This window comes from Ambystoma mexicanum, chromosome 5p, assembly GCF_040938575.1.
Source record: "Ambystoma mexicanum isolate Mex_15411 chromosome 5p, UKY_AmexF1_1, whole genome shotgun sequence".
NCBI classification, from domain to species: Eukaryota; Metazoa; Chordata; class Amphibia; order Caudata; family Ambystomatidae; genus Ambystoma; species Ambystoma mexicanum.
Window position 1 is genome coordinate 1,111,956,374 of NC_090930.1, and position 24,573 is coordinate 1,111,980,946.

General features: G+C 46.8%; 1 protein-coding gene across 2 annotated transcripts in view; it reads right to left on the bottom strand.

Moving 5' to 3' along the window:
* Window positions 1-24,573, bottom strand: part of KDM1B (lysine demethylase 1B) — a 1,796,634-nt gene that overhangs the window by 1,673,243 nt on the left and 98,818 nt on the right. The gene's annotated exons all lie outside the window — the stretch shown is intronic.

The window sequence follows — 24,573 nt, forward strand, 5'->3', positions numbered from 1 at the left end:
TCATGGCGGCTGGCCTATGTCATAGCCTGGTTCACCTCCTTTTTGGCTGGTAGGAGCCAATCACTTCTTCTATCACCGTTTCTATCATATTCACGTGCACAGTCTTGTGGGGTTCCCCAGGGCTCTGCATTGTCGCCCATGCTCTTCAACATCTATATCCAGTCATTGATTCGCCTCATCCTCTCTCGTGGATTGCGGTGCTACTCCTACGCCGATGACACCCATATTCTGGTCCGGTTAGATCAGGCCCATACTGAGGTATTGTCCGGGCTGTGTGAGTGTCTGTCTTCATTTGGGGAGTGGATGAGTGCGAACTGGCTGAAGCTAAATGGCGAGAAGACGTAAGTCTTGGTGGTGGGTGTTAGGCACGATTGTATGCAGTACCCTTTGGGAACACTACAACAACCCCGACTACAGGTAATAGGAAACCCAACCTTTGGTACAAGCTTGTACTAGATAGTTTTGCCACCCAGGCAAGAGCCAACCGATACATGTGGTCCGTGAGGATGTTGTGATGAATTGACTTCTGCCCTGCAGAAGTACAAGGATGAGTAGAGACTAAAACACCCACTGAGCCCTCGCACTTCTACAAACCAAGAGCCAACACAATTATAAAGGTAAAACAGGCACAGTCAAGATATACCTCCTTCATTTTATGTAACATGGGCTAAGGGAAGAGTGAGGGGTTCGAAATGTGAGGCAGACTACTTTGTGAAGGCTTTTCAGAAGATGCCATTTTGATTAAATTAAAAGGTTGGATACACGCTTCACTATCCCTACCCTGATGAGGAGGTCCCTGTATGAAATAAACTAAAGGAAACACTAACAAAGCATATCTGTCCCTCACACTTATACATACAATAAATCAATGAGGTAATGCATGACAGTTCAAAAAGAAACAAGGACAACATAATAATATAACAATTGAATTCCTAATACGACAACTGTCTCGCCTTATAATCTTGGTGAATTCCCCCTTCCCCAGATTCAAGCAGGATTCTGCTCCACAGTTCCAACACAGTGCTTTATAACTCCAACTTGACAACAGAAAGTTCCAACTCTTCAGTGCTTCAACAAAGAAAATAGAAGGTTCTTTCTGTTCCTTAAGCAGGATTAAGATTCAGAATTATCTTCTTCACATAAAGAAAATGTTCTTAGTTCATCAAAAGCAACAATAATTGTCTTTGTCAGGATGATTTGCCACAGTCTCGAATGATAGTTTGTTTTTCTCACTTCTTCTGTTTTGCAATAAGCCATTACAAGTTTGGGGTTTGGAAGAAAGTTGAAGACAGGGATTTCCCATTCCTCCTGAATGACCCCCCTAGGCCTCCCCCTCATGTGACCCTCCTGCAAAACACCATCCCCAGGGCCGGGATCAGAAAGCTTCTGCCTTTCTCTGGCCACATGAGACGGTCCCAGGGCAGGTTTTCTGGGGGAGAATCATTGTCGATTCATCACAGAAGGCTATAGTCTTAGGAGGACTGTGAATGTGGTTCATAAGCAACCCAAACAGTGAAGTATAACAGTCCAAAATAAAGGAATGTTCAATCAGGGTTCTATAAAAAATATATGCTTTAATCAGACACACCATATACAATAACTAATTAGAAAAACACTACACAAAACGTACCCCTGAGGAAACAACACAGAATAAGCCAAGATAGTAGATGCAGGACTCTGAGCAAGGAATCAGGGGTAAAAGGCAAGCAAAAGCAACAAAGTTCCTGAAAGATTACTTGTGAGTAAAAAGGTTTAAAAAGTGACCTAAGCAGTCTTTCTGGCCCAAAAATGTACCTTCTTTGCAGTTCCTGGTGGTTCGGTAGCACCGAACCAGAATTCTTGGCACTGTGCGAAGATCGGGAGAGAGCACAAGGAAGAAATGGAGGGTCCTGCTGGTGCAAATGTGTTTAACAGTTCTTGAAACGGTATAGGTAGTGTACTGTGCAGCCTTTTTTGCAGAGTTCGATTTGATGGAATTTGTTCCATCAAATTTCACTGCATATTTATGTGGGGGGTGGGGGAGTTAAGGTAATAATACATCTGGACAATATCTAGGGAGTGCTGCGGGGGGGTGCTGCAGTAAGTCTCCGCCACAAGCTCCCGCCAACAACACGAGTCAGCTAGCCACTAAAGGAGATATCCTGGCTTTTATGCGGGATATTAAAGCAGAATTGCGGTCATGCATGACAGAGCTCACCACTAAAGTGGAACAGACTGAGCAAAGGGTTGTGGAGGTGGAACAGAGAGTGGGAGAGGTGGAGGACTTGCCCCAAGAACATGCAGCCACGCTCCTGGAAATACAGCGAACGATGCAAGCCCTACTTGACAAAAACGAGATCTTGGAGCACAAGCAGGAGGATTTGGAGAACAGTGCTTGGCGGAATAACCGCCGGATCCGGGACGTCCCCTCCTCGGACCCAGACCAAAAGCTGGTGGAATATGTGGGTGAACTTTTTCAGTCTCTCCCGCCCCATTTGGATAAGTCCCAACTCATACTGGACCGGACTCACAGACTTCGGTCTCTGAGAGGTGTGGACTATCTCCACCCTGATGTCATCTCCTGGGTTCACTTCTACAAGACCAAAGAGGCGGTCATGGAGTGGGGTGCTGTCAGGACGGCCTGACCTTCCAGGGCTCCCCCCTCCAGATTTACCAGGATCTAGCCACGGCGACTATCCAGAAGCAGCAAGCCCTGCAGCCTTTGACACTATTTCTTCGAGATCAACAGGTTTGTTACCGCTGGTTGTTACCCACAGCCCTTCAGTTCTCCTATAAGGGTGTCCCCCGAACGATCAGTAACATAAAAGATGCTGACTATCTTGCGTCCTACCTCCCCTGATAAGGGAAATGAAACCCCACTTGATTCCCTGGTGAGCAGACCTGAAAAACTCCCTCCGAAATCAAAACGCTCTACCTGGACCAAGGTCCAGAAAGCAAAGCCTGGCCGTTGAGCCTCCCTGGAATCTATGAGCGATGGACAGATTAATGACTACTGCTCATCTTGCCACCCTCTAAGCAATACACCTGCACATGGCGTACTTTGGAAGAACAACATGCACGAAGACGCAGAGGAAGCATTCACCTGCAGCGGGCCTCGTGCGGCTCATGCCCAACTCTGAGGTGAATGTCACTTAGTAACCCTTGGAGTAAATAACGAACAATGTTAGCACTGTTGACTAAGAGAACGGTTAGGGGCACTGTTGACACCAAATGCTTGGTCCCATTCAATTTTGCTATTGTTGCTTCACGTTTGGATGTCTCAGCCTCCCAGTGGAGGTCAATGTTAAAACCTCTGTCCCCCCACCCCCGGGGTGGTTGTTAAAACCCCAGCTGCACGATGACCCCATGCTGATCAAGCCTCCGGACAATGACTGAGCTCCACTCTGCCCAACCCCCACCCCCGCGGAAGCCCAGGACGCACCCCCTACACATCAGAAACTGAAATTCGTTACACTAAATGTCAGAGGTTTGAATTCCCCCCCACACTAAAAGGAAATCTACTCTACAACGCTTACAAGATGGGGAATCCTCTGTGGTTTTCCTGCAAGAGACTCACCTAATCCCAGAGGATTTTACTCGCATTCGCGGTAGACTTTTCCCACAGCAATTCCTAGCCTCCAACAGCACTAAGAAAGGGGGCACTGCGATTCTCTTCGCAAGAGGGGTAAGACCACACATTCTGGAGACCCTGCGTTGCCCAGAGGGCCGCTTTATGGTGGTCAAATGCCTTATTTTTGGACAGCTTTACTGCCTCATCTCAATCTATGCCCCAACCGACAAACAGGAGGGGTTCTATAGATACTTGAAGAGTCCCACCTCTCATTCATCCAGGGCCAAACCTACATCGGAGAATTCAACAGGGACCCTGACCCGCTCAAGGACAGATCGCACCCTCCGACCCCCAGAGACTTTAGATTGGCGACAGGCCTTCTTCACCTATTCCGAACCCTGGATGTAGTGGACACATGGAGTGACTCACTCCAATGAAAGGGACTACTCCTTCTATTCATATGTGCACAGATCTTTCTCCCGGATCGACCTCATGCTGGCCTCCCATCAAATCTTAGCCTTCACGGACAATATCATCATTGGCCCTACGGTGCTTTCCGACCACCCTCCAGTTGCCCCGACGCTCTGAACGCATGACCCCGACCCTCCTCCCTGACGCTGATGGAACTTATATGACTCTGTCCAAAACGACATGTAATTAAGAGACTACATAGCTAAAACAATCAAGAATTTCTTTGAGGGATTCCAAGATGGCTACCAGCACAGTGTAGACGTGCTGGCTGTGCTCTTCAGACCCCCGCGGCAATAAAGGGCCCACCACCCCACCAGCGGGTTAGCATTTAACATTGGAAGGACCCCCACAGAGTGGGGGCACCCACCAGGTGCGCAGAAATCCCAGAGCACAGCGAAAGGACGATGCACCGAGAGCCAAAGGCCGCCGGCGGATGGAGGCAGCCATGAAGAAAGGAGAAGAAAAAAATTGTGCCTGGCAGCAGGCGCCGGTAGGGCGAAGGGAGGACTCCTACTGAAGGGGAGAGAAGGTCCCGCGCCGCAGCAAGAAGCGATGCAGAGGTAAATCCGATAAAGCGCAGGGACCTGGGGGGGAATTGAGTCACTACGCAGCAAGCGAGTAGCGGACCTCGGCGGACAAATGAAGGGCCGCGGCGACCGCAACCAAGAAGCTGGAAGGTCCACCAAGCAACGAGGGAGGAATCACTGGCCCCAGTGATCGGAGGAGCTAAGGAGCCGAAGCAGCGAGAGGGGAGGCGGACCCCCGCCAACTTGAACTGGGCAGGAGCGAGCAGTGATCGCAGACTGGGGCCCCCTTAACCCCTCCCAGTACGGGTGTCTGTGAGGACTGGCCGTGACGTGTGGGCCTGGAGGACACTGCAACATTGAGAGCAGAGGCCCCGGGGACAGTGCACTGAGGCAAGGGGGGCCACAGGCGCCAGGGGTTTGGAAGCCTGGAGAAGCCCAGTGAGGAGAGGCATTGCAAAAGCGCAGAGGGTCTTTGGAACGGCCCTTCCCCCAAGACTCGGAGAAAGCAGGGCACAGAGCCAGCTGGGACCCTGAAACGTAACGCAGGCTGAGGCCGCTTCCACATAGGGGGAGGGGCCTGGGGGCCGAGTACTGGAACCCCGGAGCGCTATATAAATTAAAATAAATACAAATACAAATAAAGTGGGAGCAGGGACCCCACAGAGTGCAACAGCCCACAATAGGGTCCGCCTCAGGGCGCATCTAGGCAGTTCAGGAGGGCTAACCCCATCAAGGAGAAATGTAAAGAGGTGCCAGGGACTAGAGGGGCACCAACAGAAAAAGCCCAGTACACGCTGCTTGTGGTTGGAAGTGTGGGGGAACTCGCTTGAGATGACGTGGGGACACCATGACGAGCCCAAACACCAGGCAACGGGGAACAAGACGGAGACCAGCACAGAAACCCACTGGGAGAGTGATACCATCAGAATCCAAAGGACCAGGTTTCTAAAGAACAAGGGGAAAGGGGGTAATGCGGCACAGGCCCCGAGAGACGTACCTGGCACCCTACCAAATATGTGGCCGGCACATGATGCAAGGACCTTGCCCAAACAGAGTCAGGAAGGAACGAATGGAAGCAACACCCTGGAGCACGCGGATAACTCTGCCCCCATGTCAAGAGAGGACTTCAGGGGAAACATGCTAGCATTACAGGACAGCCTGGCTAAGACTTTCCAAGAGCAATTTCAACTTTTGAGTTCGGATCTAACCTCAGCACCGGGGGAAATTCAACAGGACATGAGACAACTGGGCGAGGGCAGCTTCAGGTGCAGCTGGGAGCACCTTGCAGACGGTGCATCTAGGGTGGGGTCACGTGACTTCGCACATTTAACCTTCACTCGTTTGCTACTTCGGTGCTTCTGATTGAGTGCAGTAGCTTTGTTGTCTTGCTTTCTGGATCATTGTGCAATTCATTGCCAAACCCTTGCTCTGTACCTGGACTGTCCATGCCTTGCCCCTTTGAACATTCATTTGTTACTACATTGACGACTTCTGCTTTGAACTACAGACTGCTTCTGCTCTTACTGTCAGTTACCTTCACGATACGTTCACGACCCAGACCGCTGTTTTTGGATTGCCTTTGCCACACGTTTTGTAAAGAACACTCGCCTGATTGTTGCCAAACCTGTTTTTTCATTCTGGATTGCTGCTTCACGTCACAAGCTCCTACAAAGTTTACCCCTGTTGTCCCACGCACGGACTAGAGACTTCCTGAAGTGCGCCTTCCCACAAACATTAAGGGTCCTGGCACCATCAGGTCAGTTTTTTTTTCCTCCCCTTCTTCCTTTCTGCAACAACCTTGGGAGAGCATCTGGACCACTTGCCAAGTTTCCCTTCCACATGGACAAACAGTAAGCTTAGTTTCCTATTGTTCAGTGCCATGTGTGTTTTCAATCTTGTATTTAGCCTAAGAATACTTGTATATCTGTTACAGAGTCCACATAAACTTGAGAAAGACTGAGATCAGAGGGTTTCATCTCCTATCCCCAGATCTCTTGAGAACATACCATACAGGTTAGTTCTCTTGACTACATGATACACTGCATCAGTCTTGTGTTTTCCGCCAATACTGACGGTGTTCTTTTTGCTTCACAGCCTACTGTCTTCGTCTGGTGTCCCATCTTCTCATTAATAGATCCCTCTGTGTGTTATAACCACTCAGAGGGGTACATTGGTTACAAGGATTTGTCGGCTACTCTACGAGCTCAACTGCCCAGGAGTAGATGGGTTCTTACAGTTTGGCAAAGCCCCTCTGGGCACCACTTCTCTGACCATCATTCTTCAGAATTAACAAAACATATTGAAATTACAAATTGGCCGTTCTTCCTTCTGTGATGGCAGGTTGAACTTGAAAAATTATAGTCTGGATATTGCCCAGAGCAATGCCTGCTGTTATGATCGATTTTTAAACCTTCCAGTCAGCATACTTTGAGACCCGAGAGTCATACATGTCTTGGCCTCCTACTTCTTTAGTTAAACTTCTAAAATGGTTGCATTGTCTACAAATTTAAATTGGACCTCCTGCTCCGTTGAGTTAAACTAAAATAAATGATTGCAAGAAGAACTAAGACCACTTCATTGTGATGTGTTCTTGTTTGTGTATTGGGTCTTGTTGAAAATGTGACTCTGCGTGCTATACCGCAATAACCACAGTATACCATCATTTCAAATGAAGGTTATCATACCATCAAAAAATCAATATTGTGACGTTCCAGGCGCTCCCTCTCCTACTAAAAACCTTCTTCAGCTCTCTTACTAAACTCATATGGGATACATTACTCACCGTAATCGTATTTCTGATGCTTGTATCTGCTTAGATTCACATGCTGTGCATAGGCCAGCATCTAGTGGAAGCTGCAAAGTATTACAGTTTGTTTTTCGAAACTCTAAAAGGGGTGTCGAACTAGGGCGTGCCAGTAATACTATGCCTAGTGTGACGTCCACTGTACCCATGATCCCTCATGCGTGTAGGACCCTCAGATTGTAATTTTTCTGACATGAGGTAGCATGAGGAGTAGCGTGAGTACAGAGTATCCAAGTAGATAGATGGATAAGACTACATGCATCCATGCGCCTTCTCTCAGAGGGGAGGAAGGGCGGGCGCATGTGAATCTAAGCAGATATAAGCATCAGAAATACAATTACCGTGAGTAATGTATCCCTTCTGAGGCTTGTGGAATCTGCTTAGATCAAATGCTGTACATAGATTAGTGAGCAGTGTTAGAAGGAGGTGGAATGTGAGAAGGGTCATGAGCGAACAAATGTCTTAGAATCGCTTGTCCCACTTGAGGATCTGTCTTGGAATGAGGGTCAATGCATTAGTGCTGAGCAAAAGTGTGAATAGAGCTCCATGTAGCTGCTTCGCAAATGGTGTCAAGATTTACATTTGCAATGAAAGCCAGAGTGGTCCCCATGCCTCTTGTAGAGTGGGCCCTTGGCGTAAAAGGCAGTGTTTCATCTGAAAGGGAGTAACACAGCTGGATACATTTGACTATCCATTTAGAGATGGCACCTTTAGAGACACAATCTCACTCTCTGCCTGTAGCTACGGAGACGAACAGTTGATCTGTCTTCCTTAGAGGTCTGGTCTTGTCTACGTAGTAGAGGACCGCTCTTCTCACATCTAGTGTGTGTAGTTTCACCTCAGCAGAGCTCTTGGGTTCTTGGAAGAAGGACGGTAGCTCAAATGGACTGGTTAACATGGAATTTGGAAAAGAACTTAGGTGAGAACCTAGGGTGAGTTCGTAGAACCAGTTTATCCTTATGAACAGTAAAGAAAGCATCCTACACTGACAGAGCCTGAATTTCACTGACCCTTCTTATGGCTGTAACGGCTACTAAGAAGGCAGTCTTATAAGTCAGGTGTTTGAGACTAGCTTTATGCATGGGTTCACAGGGGGGGGGGGGGGGGGGGTCCCATGAGTTTAGCAAGCACCACATTAAGGTCCCATCCTGGTAGTGCGTTAGAAATTGGAGGGTGGAGTCTCTTCACCCCTTCCATAAAGGCTTTAACAACTGGCACTTTCCATTCCACCAAGACACCTTGTTATGGGAGGTGGTGTAGGCTGACAACGCCGCCAGGTGTACCTTGAGTGAATTAAATACCAACCCTGCGTCCAGCAGGTGGAGCATGTAGGTGACAATATTGGAAGGAGTGGAAACAATCGGGTTGATTTGTTTATTCTGGCACCAAATAACAAATCTTTTCCATTTATAAAAATAACAGTGCCTTGTGCTAGGTTTTCTGGATTCTCTCAAGATATCCATACATCTCTGTGGTAAGTTGAGATGGCTAAACTCTATGACCTCAGGCCAAGTTCATCGAGTTGGGTTGAGGATGCACTGTTTGTCCTTCGTGCTGGGAGAGTAGGTTTTACCAGCACGGGAGTTTGATGGGGTTGCACGCCGCCAGTCTGCGCAGGTGTGGGAACCATGGTTGTCTCGCCCAGATAGGAGCCACTAGGATGAGCGTCATCGATTCCCTGTGTATCTTGTTGACCACCTTCCTCATCAGAGGAGTTGGTGGAAAAGCGCAAACATCCCTGACCAGTTCATCCATAGAGCGCTCCCCTTGTAGCCTGGCTGGGGGAACCTGGATGCGAATACTGGGCATTGTCTGTTTTCGCTTGTGGCGAATAGGTCTATAGTGGGGAAACCCCATTGAGATAAGAGATCTTTTACGACTTCTTCGCTTATGCCATTTGTGCTCTTCTGGAAGGGGATCTCTGCTCAGAGCGTCCGCTAGTGAATTGAGATCCCCTGGAACATGTTGAGACGACAGGTAAATGTTCCGTCTGAGTGCCCATATCCAAATTTTCTGGGCATGCTTGGACAGATTTGGCGAATGAATACCCCCCTGTTTGTTTATGTAAAACATTGCCGTCGTGCTGTCTGTTAGGATCTGCACTGACAGGTTCGATAGGTGGGGTATGAACGCTCAAAGCACTTTGAAGACTGCCAGAAGCTCTAGCAGGTTGATGTGATTCTGGGCCACTGTGTGAGACCAGAGGCCCTGAGCTGTGTAGTGAAGGAGGTGTGCTCCCCACCCTGACAGGGACGCGTCTGTAGTGACTACGACCTGTATTTCTGCATCGTAAAAGGGTTTCCCCTTTGAAAGATTCTCTCTTGTCCTCCAGCGAAGACTCTGTACTAGTGTTGGCGAAACGACCACTAGATTGTCCCACTGACCACTTGCCTGAGACCACTGTTTCGCCAACCATTCCTGCATGGGTCGCATGCACAGGCACGCATGGGGAACTAGGTAAATGCATGACGCCATCATGCCTAGCAAACATCGCTTTGCGAACCCTTATCTGGCGACCCGACTGATAGAGGAATTTGCAGTAAAAGATTCTGAATTCTTTCCTCTGATGGAAAGGCCAACCCCTCTTTGGTGTCTAAGACAGCTCTTAGGAACTGTTTGGAGGTGCTTGGCACCAGGCTTGATTTTTTTTTTCTCGTTTATTGAGAATCCCAATTGGAAGAGGTCGTCGATCGTTCTTTGAATGTTGGATCTTCAAATTATCGGGGTTTCCCCTGTGATGAGCTAGTTGTCCAGGTAAGGTTACACTGGGATTTCCTCCTTGCGTAGGTGCGACGCCACCACCGCCAGTACCTTGGCGAATACCCTTGGAGCCGAGGCTATACCGAAAGGCAGCACCTTGAACTGGTAGTGCTGACTGTTCACCTTGAAGCGCAAACATCTTCTGTGCGTTGGGAACATGGAAATATGAAAATAGGCATCTTTCATGTCCAATGTTGCCATGTAATCTCCCTTTTTTTAGTAGGGGGATTACTTCCTGAAGTGTAGACATGCAAAATTTTTGGGGCTTGACATACTTGTTTGCAGGCATAAGTCTAATACTGGGCGCATTGTTAGATCTTTTTTTGGCACAAGGAAGTAAGCTGAATAAATACCCTTGTTTACCTGGTTGCCCGGGACGAGTTCTACCGAGTCCTTTGCAAGAAGAACGGCGATTTCCTCGAGGAGGATTCTTTGGTGTTCCAAGGAGTGCATCTTCTGTCTTGGAGGGTGGTTGCCGGGACGTCGCAGTAATTCTATACAGTATCCCGCGGACACTGTGGACAGCACCCATCTGTCCGAAGTGATCCCCTCCCATGCGTGGGTGAGGGTAGAAATGCGCCCCCCTACTGGGGATGCATGGGAAGAGACCCGGAGCGGAATGTCACTGCTGTTTATTGGGAGGCGTAGCTCCTCTGCCTGGGCTGCCTCTCCCTCTACTACGGCCCCTCTTTTGACCTCGAAAGCGACGAAAATTGTTATTTCCCCGCTGGTTTGTGGGCTTATTAGTTAGCTGGCCAACGGACTTTAAGGTGTCATATTCGTCCTTGGCCGTTTTTAGCGCTTCCTCCAGTGCTTTTCCAAACAGGAGGTTAGGTTCCACCGGCATGTCAATGAGGGTGGCCTGGGTCTCGGGTTTGAACCCCGACTGCCTCAACCAAGCATGTCTTTTGATCACTATGCTTTTCAGCTATCAGTCTCCATGCATTGTCCGCTACATCAAAGGTAGCCTTGATAATGCATCTGGATACTGATCTCCCTTCCGATGCAATCTGGGCCAACTGGCTCTTTAGAGGTTCTGGTGCAGAGGAAATGAGGACAGGTACCTGTTCCCATTAGTGGCAGTTGTAGCTTGCCAGCGGAGTGGTGGAGTTAGAAATGCGTGCTTGGTATGCTGAAGTGGAAGCCACCTTCCTTCCCAGGCTGTAAATTCTCTTGCTCTCTTTGTCCGGGGGAGCTTCTGAAGATGCTAGTGGTGTTCCCGCCCTTTTCCCGGCGGTTGTAACCACTAATGAGTCAGGTTTGAGCTGACCCCCTATGTAAAGTAGCCTTTGTACTATCATATCTTAGTGGCAGCGCAGCGGATTGGTCAATTCTATTAGTTAACCAGGATGACCCTATTCTTCGGGATTTTCAAGGTTTTCAATTGAGCATGGAAAGACTATTTGCCAGACATTCACAGGGACAGGCCCTGGATAACGAACTGTTATCATTACAACAAGGTAACCAGGATCTACTAACCTATATCGCCACTTTCAATAGGTTAGTGGTGGAAACCGGATGGCCAGAGGTAAAACGAATTACATTATTTCATCGTGGACTTCGGGGTGAACTCAAAGACGTTTTGGCCCAAGTTGTGAACCCACCTCAGGATTGTGCAGAATATATAGACTTAGTAGTCCAGTTAGAGCACCGACTTCAGAATAGAAAGGCTGATCGAGCTATGTTCGAGAATCGGGTATTGGTTAAACCCAATATTACCCTCAAAGGAACAGATGTATCAGAACCGATGCAGATCGGGCGGGGGGGGGGGGTCAAGGGACCCTTAACTCAAAAGGAAAGAGAAAGAAGACGGCAGATCCAAGTGTGTCTGTACTGTGGCGCCTCAGGACATTTCCTACGGGATTGCCTTACAAAAACATCAAATAGTCGGAGTTGCTGATAAAAATCAAACAGAGCCCGATTCGGGAAACGACCACACCCAACAAGCATAGAGGTCCGCTTGCCGAGCTTGAAGGATACTCAGACCAAGCACTTCATCATACCAATGGTCCTTATAGATCCAAGGCAGCCATCACGTATGCACTCAGTGAGGGCATTCATTGATAGCGGGGCCATAGGAAACTATGTGGACTACGAGTTGGCTTCTAGGATGAATCTATCTCCCTGCAAAAAGACCACTTCAGATGTCATCAGCACAGTCGATGGAACTGAAATTGCCTCTGGGCCTGTAACTCATTCCACCGCAGAGATGACACTATTGGGTCAGGATGGGCATCGAGAGACTATTGTCTTTGATTTAATCAAAGCCCCGCAGTTCCAAATAATACTGGGGATACCTTGGTTGGAAACACATAATCCTTGTATTGATTGGCGAGAGAAGAGAATAACCTTCCCGGATTGTGCACATAATTGTTGCCCAAAAAAACCCTTGAACCAAGGCCTGGCCACAGTCGCTACTCCAGTCGTGCAGTTACCTCAGAAATATCAAGAATTCCGGGATGTTTTCCAAAAGGAACAGGCAAACACCCTACCACCTCACAGATCATACGATTGTCAAATCGATCTCATACCCGGTGCACAACCTCCACGTAGTAGGATCTACGCCCTTACGGAACCCAAAAACCTTCACCTACGACAATACTTGGACCAATACCTTGCTAATGGCTTCATACGTCCATCCAAGTCCCCTGCATCTTCAGCTTTGTTCTTCCTAAAAAGGAAGGTGACCTCAGAACGTGCATAGACTACCGCGCATTAAATCAGATCATGGTTAAGAACCGATACGCATTGCCTCTGATCCCCGAATTACTAGACCAAGTAAAGGACGCTTGCATCTACACTAAATTAGATCTCCGAGGGGCATATCATCTCGTAGGTGTAAAGAAAGGCGACGAATGGAAGACTGCTTTTCGCACTAAGTATTAGTTATTCGAATACCAGGTGATGCCCTTCGGGTTGTGCAATGCACCAGCAGCCTTCCAGTATTTTATGAATGATGTCCTTCGTGAACTCATTGACATCTGTGTTGTTGTATACATAGACGATATTCTAGTGTACTCCTCTTCAGAATCAGACCATGTGAAACACGTTTGTGCAGTCCTTGAGAAACTACGCCAGCACAAGTTATATGCAAAATTGGAAAAATGCGTTTTTCATGCTACGGAAGTTGAATTCCTTGGATTTATCCTGACTTCAAAAGGAGTCCGAATGGACTCTCGAAAGGTGGATGCAATCCTCAAGTGGCCATCACCCAGTTCAGTTAAAGGGGTACAAAGCATGCTCGGATTTGCTAATTTCTACCACAGATTCATTACGGATTTCTCACACGTTGTACACCCTATCACAGCACTTTTGCGAAAAAACAAACGCTTCTTGTGGACCGAAGAAGCTGAAAAGGCCTTCCAAGAGCTGAAAGCGAAATTCACGTCTGCACCTGTCTTAAAGCATCCATGCCCCGAACTTCCATACATAGTGGAAACTGATGCATCCAGTTTAGCCATGGGAGCTGTCCTGTCCCAGAAGGATCCTGAAACCGGTCAACTTCACCCAGTAGCATTTTGGTCCAGAAAGTTCTCGGCACCCGAGTTAAACTATGCGGTTACCGATAAAGAATTATTAGCCATCAAATCCGCCTTCAAGGCTTGGCGGCATTACCTTCTCGGTGCCAGGCATACCATTACAGTAATCACCGATCACCGGAACTTGCAGTATTTAAAAACATCCAAGGCCCAATCGTCACGTCAACTTCGATGGGTACTGTTCTTTGCAGAGTTCGATTTTGTGATCACATATCGACCAGGTTGTAAAAATGGCAAGGCAGATGCCTTATCCCGAATAGGGATGGGAGATGCATATGCGAACCCGGAACCGGTGCCTATAATTTCAGAACAAAGAATTCTTGGCATAACCACTCTACAGACACTATAGGATATTCAAGTAAAGAACCAACAATTGTTCGATCCAACAGCCATGCAGGACTGGGTGAAGAAAGGCTCGGACTACTCAGTCATCAATGACCTACCTTATTATCCAGGGCGACTATTTCTACCACACAAGGAACTACAAGAACTAGTCCTCTCCAATTATCATGACACCCTGATGGAAGGACACCCAGGTATCGCAAAAACTGAAGCTAAAATTAAGAGAATTCTGGTGGCCCACCTGGCGAAAAGACGTAAAGTCATTTGTAATGTCTTGTGGCATTTGCGCCCAAAACAAAAGTCATGAGAAAAAACCAGCTGGCCTCTTACAACCTTTGGATATTCCACCTACACCATGGCACACCTTATCGTTAGACTTTATTACAGATCTACCTCCATGTAATGGATTTAACACCATTCTAGTTATTGTGGATCTTTTTTCCAAGATGGCCCACTTTATTCCTCTAAAGGGATTACCTTCTGCTTTAATTCTGGCCAAGCAGTTCCTCGAAAACATTGTTCGAATACATGGATTTCCTTCCGTATTGGTCTCTGACCGAGGTAGTCAATTAATTTCACATTTTTGGGAGAAATGTTGTCAACTGGCCCAAATCGACGTGAGGTTATCAACTAGTCACCATCCCCAGACCGATGGTCAGACGGAGAGGACCAATCAGACCCTTGAACAGTACCTACATTGCATGCTACACCAGACCGAAAGTAATTGGAAAGATATTTTATGGATTTCCGAGTATGCATACAATAACTCTGTACATTCAGGAACCGGACAAAGCCCCTTTTGTACCATATATGGACATCACCCTCGAACCTCAGAACTAGATTCGCCTCAGCATTTAGAAATGCCTGCAGTTAGTCATTTCCATTCTACTATTACACAAGCCTTTAAAGAGGCAACAGAACATTTGAAACAAACAAAAGAGAACTGTAAGAAAAATGCTGATCAACATAGAAGTGAAACTCCACAATACCAGATTGGGGATCAAGTTTGGCTGGCTACAAAACACATACCTCTGAAGGGAACTCAGACTTTTAACCCTAGATATTTGGGACCTTACACTATTAAGGCCATTATCAACCCGGTAGCCGTCAAATTGGAATTACCCTCTAATATGTGCATTCATCCTGTCTTTCATGTTTCACTTTTAAAACCAGTTCAACCAGGAACAAGATTAACCAAACCACCCGACCCCATTTTGATAGATGGAGAACCTGAATTCGAGGTAAGAAATATCCTGGACTCCAAGATGGTTAAATCAAAACTTTTTTATTTAATCGATTGGAAGGGCTACGGACCACAAGAAAGGTCATGGGAACCTAGTGACCAAGTCCATGCACCTCGGTTGGTGAAAAGATTCCATCGGAACTTCCCAGACAAACCAGGGCCCAGGGGAAGAACAACTTAAGGAGGAGCCTTGGGGGAAGGGAGGGGGGAGTGCTGTCATGATGCCTACCCCCAGGCATCCGGACCAAGCCCATCAGCCCCGGGAGCAGGCATCTAGACATTTAGTAAAACCTCAGCAGCCCCGGCCAGGGGCTATCTGGGTACAGTCCTGGCGCCTCAGGCGCCAGGCTCAGTCATTACTTACCGCAGGCAGACCATGCTGCAAATAACTCCAATCCAACATGAAGCCTGAAAGGGACTATTTTTCTACAGGGACTATTTTTTACTCGGGTGTGGTTCTAGGGACTTCTAACCTGGGACTACTTTTGAGGCTATTTAAACCATGCCTGATCAGCAACACACGCTTCGCGTTATTCTGCATCCAGCAGCGTAACGCTCACCGTGCCTGCAGCCTGCATCCAGTCTTCTGCCACGCCCGCCTCGAATCCGGAGCTCCTAAAACAAAGAGGAAAGAAAGGGTCAAGGTTAGAAAACAAACTTATTTCTATTCCACACCTGATTCTGGATCCATCTTGTCTCCGGACCTGTAAAGAACATAATTTCTGCACGCGTCGCACCTCCAGCTGCAGCGCCACGCCATACTCATCAGTCTTCACAGCATCCTTCGGGTCGGCGCTGCCTCCATCATTTCTTCGCCGAACTTCGGCACCTAGGAGACAAAAGAAAACCACAAGGTGAGCCGAGGGAACCAACAAATATCATTCTTACCACCACAGACTTACTTGATTTACCACCGGAGGCATCCTTTTGTGACTCTCCATATTTTCACGTGCCGCATCTGCAAAGAGACAAAACAACACGTTTTCCACGTGCAACATTTACCGGACAGCGCCGGGTAATACAGACTCTTACCTGAGCGCCACCAGCTGCCACAAGAGCATTGTTTCACGAGCCAGCTGCAAGACAAGAAAGGAAGGGGGGGGAAGAAGAGTGAACATCTGACATATTGAACTCTATGAACTTAATACTTACTGGTCCTCACCAGGAACCTCAGAGTCAATACTCTCCGGAACTCTCCCGAGCCTTCAAACCAGTGAAGCAACTGGAATCGACGCGCCCCTGCAAATCCACGCAGGATGGAGAGCTCATCTTTCAAGAATATAAGGTGAGATTGCTGTGAGGGCATTCCGGAGGTGATTAGTTGGGGAGGACTGTGGGGGTGCCATCACTTGAATCCACAAGTGGCTAAATCCATCTCTCTGCTTGCAGGAGAATATTTCTACGGGTTAAGCAGACAAGATTAGGAGGGCAGATCCAGTCAGTCATCGCTGCACTACGCATCACGTGGGTGGAGACCGCAGCTGTCCGGGTCCGACCGACGCCCCTGTGGGAGCCATGTGAGCGTAACAGAATCAGTCGGTTGCCATGTCTCATGAGGCGACTGTGACCTGGAACACCCAGAGGACACCAATTCTGCGGACCGCTCTCTTAGTGCCTTCTTCTGCCGATCACTCGCCACGCGTGTCGAATCTCGGGTTGGGTTTGTGTGCTTAGATGAAGATGTGTGGGTAGCGCTCTTACAGCTGGGTGTTGTCCCCATAACTGACCCGCCAGACAGTCCTCCGAGGTCGAGGGCTCACGCTTGGGTGCCTAACGACACCCCTGTGCCCTTGCCATCGATTAACGGCGACGTTGCTGTATCACTGAAGGAACCCACTGCGTCCATGGCCTCGAGTTGCCTGGCGTAGTGGGCCCAACGTTTGGTCGAGCGGTCCTTTAGTGTCTTGGCTTTGAAGAGTTTACAAGCTGGACAATTCGCCTCGTGGTGGTCCCTTGGAAGCCACAGGTTACAGGTGTTATGTTTATCTACCATGGGGAACTTACGGTTGCAATTGGGGTAGAATTTAAAGGAGTACTCTCCATATGTTAAAACCTGGCAGTGGGCGGGTATAAGTAGGAAAACGAGTGTGTGTGAGTATGTCCACCCCCCACTCTCCCTACTTGCAGGGGCCGAGGCCAGAGGCCTTCCAAGGCCCAAAGTCCATCGTGTAGTCTCGACGGCTGTTTGTCCTTGTTCTCAGGTACCGGCATCGGTCTTCGTCGAACTTCGACGTGGGGTTTGAGAACAGGGAATTTTTGATAATGTTATGATAAATGGCTAAAAGCCAAGGAACTCCGCAACTATGCTTCCGACAAGTATGATGGAAAAAAACAATCTGAGGGTCCTACACGCGTGAAGGATCATGAGTACAGTGGATGTCACACTAGGGATAGTATTACTAGCACGCCCTAGTTCGACGCCCCTTTTCGAGTTTCAAAAAACAAACTAATACTCTGCAGCTTCCACTAGGTGTGGGCCTATGCACAGCATGTGATCTAAGCAGATTCCACAAGCCTAAAAAAATTGTATATATGGCAAAATAAGCCTCCCAGAATAGCTATGAGTACCCAGACGGCTCAGAGACAACGTGGTGGAATAGCGCTTCCCGACTTTGATAGATATTATGAAGTGGCGCAACTCTGTGTAATAAAAGAATGGTTTATGGGTGAGGGACACGAAGTATGGGTACGGCAGGATAGAGCGGTAGCAGGCACACCTAAGTTCAGACTTTTATGGTTAAACCGGGATCATAGACCGCCCATTTTACAGATCAGCAGAATAGTGGGGCTGGTGGCAGATGTGTGGGACTCTGCAGTGAAGGAGAGGTCCTGTCCACAACCCCATCCCCATTCCTCCCGAGATTTCAAAACCTGGAGTTGCCTTCAGGGATGGAATTAGGAGCCTTTAAAACCTGGAATATGTTTGAGGGGCAAACTCTTAAAACATTTGAGGACTGCAAACGCAGCATGGGCATTGGCAAGGAGGATAGATTCTGTTATAGCCAACTGATGCATTGACTAACTAACCCAACTATTAAAGCAGCAGCCACACAACAACTGACACCTTTCGAAGTGTATATTACGACCCACATTGGCTCAAAGAAATTAATCTAGACTCTTTACAAACTATTAAATGATAGCGCAAGCGCAACCTTAGTGCAATGGAATTACATTAAAAAACAATGGGACACCATAGTCGACAAAACTGTATATAGGGAGCAATGAGAATACCTATGGGCAACCATTCAGAAACTTACTTGCTCCATTCAAAAAAGGAAAATGTGGTACAAAATGATGTTCCAATGGCACTACACCCCCCCCCCGCCCAAGCGGCTTCATAGAATGTACCCGACAGTCTCAGCTCTTTGTTCGAGGGGTTTCAAGACTAAGGGGGACTGGACACATTTGGTGGGACTGCCTGCTATTAGGCTGTTTTGGAAAGAGGTGCAAGTACAGATGGGAGGGATATTTCCAGAAATCAGCTCAATTGATACGAAGGTATGGGTAGGCGGCCTGTAGGACCCGAAAGCTAAAACATATTAAAAAAGGCAGAAATACAGCTTAATGATTCTACTCATTGCAGTGTGGCTAGTGGTGGCACAAAAGTGCCAACAAAAACAGGTGCCAACGAATCAGGACTGGTTCCAGAAGGTGTGGAACTTTGTCTCGTTGGAATGGGCAACCAATTTGGTCCAAAAGGGACCAAGCCTCCTTCAAACATGACTAGGAAGATGCGTTAAAATATGACTATATGCACCAATGTTGTCCTCACAAAATAAGGATTTTGGACATTATGTGAAAGAATCAAGGGCTAAGGTTGCAACATTATTGCACAGACTGTTCCTCTAGCAGAGTTGGGGGGGGGGTGTGTTGAGTATTGTATCTGTCTGTTTATTGTTGTATAACCAATAAAAAAAACTAATAAAGGAAAGCAGATCAGACACCCATGGATGTCCCCTGCCAAGAGTCACTTAAAACAGGAGCTTCTCTGACCATGTATAGATTGGAAGGTTTGCAAACCTTCCTGAATAGCTACATCCATGAAACAGAATATGAAAATGCAGATAACAAAACACTTCTCCAGGACTACTCTGAAAAGTTAGCAGCATGACTCCCAAAGGATTGAAGCACTCAGAAGGATCCGTGAGGAGTTTCTCTTTCGCTTGGAAAATAACCCTAGGGAGCCAAAAGCAACAAAAAAACTTCTGATCAATCTTCTCTTTGTCTAGCAGGTTTTGAGTTTGCAGATAGATCGTTTTCCGTCAATTTTTCTTCTGAAGGGAATGGTGCGGTCAGAAATATTATTGTCCCTATGGTTCGGCCATGTGTTCTTAACCATAAGTCGATCGATCATACAAACATTTCCTATGCACCTTACCCGAGTTTTCGTCTCTTGAACACAAGCAAAATCAGGCAGCAGGGCGCGGCCATCTTGTGATAATCTTATCACTTGCCGCATCGCCCTGGGTGACCTGCATTTGCGGTACTAAATCATATCCCCCACCTCCAAGCCTGACATCACCAAATCATTGATATTCTCCACCTCTCTCTGTGACGTTACTGGGCAGCGTAGCCAAACGAGCCCAGTCGTCACCTACGCGACTAGACGCAGAACCCGGAAAACACACATCGTCTCACAGCACAGCGCGTCACAATTAGGAATATGAAACTGTACTTTAAAAGGAAACAGCAAGACTGTACAATTGGTAAAGTACATTTATTTCACATTAAATGTTTCGATAACATTCGGCGTCTGACATAATCAATCAAAATGGAACTTTTTTTCTTTGCTCTCGTTCCGCAAATGTTTATCGTGAGTCATGCGCTGTTCCTTTTGGGTACACAGGGTGTTTGCTTTGTCTAAATGAAGCACTTTGGTTGCACGGTGAATTGCAAAGCTGGTGCATGAACTTGGCACTAGACCACCGTAAAGGTTATGTTGCTCCTAATCGCTGGTACCGCGTACGGGCACATTGGACCTTGTCTGTCGTCCCAAAAGACGGTTAAGTGATCTAGTGATTGACATGTAACTGCAGCTGGCGGTTGAAGAATCCATCGGTCGGGGTCTGGAATAGATGACAATCGCAGAACAGCACAATGTACCTGTTTGCAAAAGATAAAAATAGAAATGTGTCTCAGTAGCCGATCTTTATTACAATTAATAATTTTCTTTATTAGCGCAGAGGTGACACAATGTGAACCGAGAGAAAACAACGTGGATTATCAAAGTATTCCGCTATTTGCTTCCGAGGATAGTGCAATGGTGTATGTTGAGCTCTAAACGTAATGCATAAACTAGGGCAAGAATTTGAGGTGCACAAACAATGTAATGATATATTGGCGTAGAACCAGGGAGAAACGAGTGGTGGTCTACATGCGTCTCAATGCTGGCCTGCCCATGTGCCCGGTAGATAGCCCAGCACACAAAGGTTGTACTAGCACTTCATTGCAATATGCCACACAGAACGAACAAGTACAATGTGACCCAGCAATAACGGTCAGCTATTTGTATTTCGACTAGTTCTGGTATGAAATCGTCTAAAGAGAAACTTACATTATATTCGGCATTTCCATTCTCTTGGCGCAATGCAGACCGTAATGCAGACTCCTCCGTTCGTGTCAACGATTTTTCATAAACTGAATTTATATGTAAGTAGGTCCAGTTTCGGAATGGGCAACCTTATCATATCATACGTTATTACACACCCCCTTCAATTCAATCCCTTTCGGAATGGTCCCTGCCTCTCAAGGTCAAAAAACAATAGAAACTTTGTGCGCGGGACGCGTGGACCTCCCAGCTCCTAAGCAAAAATTCAAAGCTGGAGACCTTCACTCAAAATGAACATACAGTCTTACTTTGCAACATCCCGTGTCAACGCATCCATGAAAACATGAATTTTGAAGCATGGGCACAGGAAATTGGGGGCTGTCACTGCTCGTTGTTCGTGGCGCTGCAGATCTGTAGGGGAAACTTGCCAATGACAGAATGCCCCCTATTACCAAATTATAGTCAATGTAACACAAAAACGGAGTCAAAATGTGTCTAGTAACAGGCCCACCTCTGCTTATCTCATGGCCTCCTACCCCATGGCATGTTTTCACAGTCAGTACTTCTTGCGTGCCTAGAATGTTTTGTGGCCTAGGTCTAATCCCTTTTGTAGGATGAGCAGATATTCAGCTTTTTGCGGAACTTTATTGCAAGGCAACTGCCATAACCCAAATATACTTACACACTGTTATCCGTTGGTCATTAACACGAAAAATGAAGGTCCCACAATAGCTCGACTAAACTGTGAAATGTGAAAGCAATCGTAATAATTGTAATATCTTTTTTTAAGAAAAGGACTGAGAGGATAGATTTCAAAAGACAAATTGCATATTTTATTTGTACAGTTTATAAAACACTTTTTGCAAAAATAAAAACAGATGGTAATCATTTGAACCGGGTTTTGAACGATTTTAATGAGTTCTGCTTTGGGTGGACATGGCACGCTGGCAATGTGTGTGTGCTCTGAACAGATTTGTGCGCAATTCTATGAGTATGCATCTCAACGACATTAACAATAATATCTTTCACAAAGTCGAATTCCATTTTCTCATATACTAGTTTGACAACCCATTTTTTGCTTCTTTTTGTAAAGGCCATAGTGTAGCGAAGCATCCCCAAGTTTCCAGCAGTCCTAGATTGTTCCCGGCCTACATTCTCGTTATGCGCTAATACCGCTAGTAAAGTCCTAGATTTCATCCCTCGGATGCCGAAATGCAAACTCTTTAGCCTGTACTTTAGGCACATATTGTGGAACACCTCCAAATCTCCTGTGTGACAGAATTCTGCGAGTCCCTTCAGATCTCTTGATAGAGTTTTATCAAACGCAATCTTCTCAAGGGCTTTGTGTGGAGGTGAAGATGGGATCAACCACTTCTTCCGTGCCTGCTCTGGGGACAAAGGGCCATGTTCACATTGGTGGAAATGTTGGTTTTCTGTCCAGTGGTTAACGTTGGAACAGTGGTGCATTAGTGACCGCCATGTTTCCAGTAGAATTTCCACAGACCCATCACGTTTTGGACCTCCACCAAAGATGGTTGCTGAAAGACTGGGACCACTGTGAAATACTTTCCAAACCTTTTTCTTCGCTGCAGCCGAGATTTTTTTTTGATTGATTGATTTGGCAACATGCTATACATCAAATTGATGTTTAATATTTGGATACTGTTCTCTCATTGTCTTGTCTTGGCTATTGAAACGTGTCTGTCCGTGGGTATGAGGTCAATTTGCATTCCCCTCGATTGTAGATCTTCCAGTGATTTTATAAAACCAAGTTTCTCCATGGCCACTGAGGATTTACATTGGGACACCTGCACGACCATCGAACTCACAATTTTCTTACTTTCCATGTCCTGAAAATGGTAGGTGCAGTACTTAGCAGAAAATCCGGGGCTGTCACACTGTCCATCGCCGGCTAGCCTGAACCGTTTGTCGGGGAATGTACTTTGAATAGCCAGTTGTTCAATTTTCCAAGCACCATAAATGGCAGGGAATAGATAATCACGTTGGTATTTGTAGTATTGCGTTTTAGAAATGAAATGGAGTCCCACAAACTGAAAGAAACTAGATAACTTCGTGAAACTAGAGCCACTGAAAAGCAAAGCTGCTGCACACAGTAGATTGCCAGCTGGCAGTTTCCCCAGCATCGGTTGAGCGGACCATGAAACTGTTTTATGTGACTTTTCACAGGTGCCATGTATTTGAGGTTACTGCCTTGTGTTAGACGAGTCACGCTCACCAATGGCTTTCCACATACGTCCCCCTCCCACTAAATGCACACATTTCAGCATCTTTATAATCTCCATCAAGCTGCTGTCGAATACTACGTATTTGGCCTCTTTTATTAGACTGTCATTCGACAACACTGTTGTTTCGGACTGAACCGTTGTGGACATATCAGCCAAACTCGACATATTATAGTTGATATCTTTGTCTGTTTCGTCAGTCAATAGTGTTGATGCTTCAGTCTCTGTCATTTCAACATCTGTTACTTGACCATGGAAAGGAGAAAACATCAATGTGGACTGTTTTTTGGGGGGCATTTTTTTGGCGGGTGTCGACTGTGTCAAGTGTTCATCGAGTAATGTAAAACTATCTTCTATAAATTCACTTTCACCTTCATCTGGCGGAACAGGCACATTGTAGCAATGGTCCAAAAACACTTTGCTGGAATCGCCGGTCATATTAAATTAATTTTCTGGCCATTGGATATAGGCATCTCGAGTGTGAACACGCCGTGCCTCAATTAATAGTTCCTCCATGGTGAAAACAGTTTGGCAAGCAGCATCTGTCATTTGTATCACTGTCTGTGTCTGCATAGTCCGTACTCCATCGGGCAACTACAGGACAGATAGGAAAAGGGATGTTCAGTGAAAATGCAACATACAGTGGTGCAAACTGCCTTTGATAGTGGGGGGTGGGATGGATGGGCAGGGAGGCGTGCAGACAAGTCACGGGAACACTGCTGAATGGAAACGCACTTGATTCACTTAAAAACTGAAACAACCATTGATAACAAATATGTGTTTTATTTGGTTTCTTATTTTGATGGCACAAAAATACTACACATTGTAAAGGTGTGGTTTCAGCTCAGCGAGGGAAAATCCCTGTACTGACCGCTGTCACTGGGGAAAGTTTGTCTAATGGCACCAACGACACAGGCGGGTAATACTTGTCGAACGCGGTGTCCAAGCCTCCCATGAAGCCACCATGTGTACGAACGAAAGGCCACCAGCCGGTACCACCTGTGAAAGAGAAAGATACAAACTGTTTTTAAATGACCAAAGTAAGTGTATTAAACCTTAGTTGCCAATGACAATTCTTGTATGCAATGGCATTTTTGCCAGGACAAATGCTAACTAGACACTGCACAATATTGAACGACTTTTATGTGACTATCACTAGAGAATTGCAAGACTAAACTGATATGACAATGATATACTGAAGTTACGAGAATATAGGGGACAACCATGAAATAGTAGTGGCCTAACTGACATCACAACCAGACTATACTTACTCATTACTTGTATTACGAGGGTGAACTGCTGTGCGAAGTTCGTGCATAAGCACCATCAAAATCCTCAACACGGACCGTGTGAGGCAAGCTGCCGTGAAGTCTGGCAGCTCGGTAATGCATTGCGGCAGTGGATCGCCTTTCGATATGTAGGACAAGCATCCAGAGTTTTCTTGGCAGCAGCAGTTCTCCTCCTCGGTTGGCATTAGCGTGCACCGATTGCAGGTACACCAGGTGGAAACACCTTCCTGTGACTAGGCCCAGGCTCTTCATCTGTTG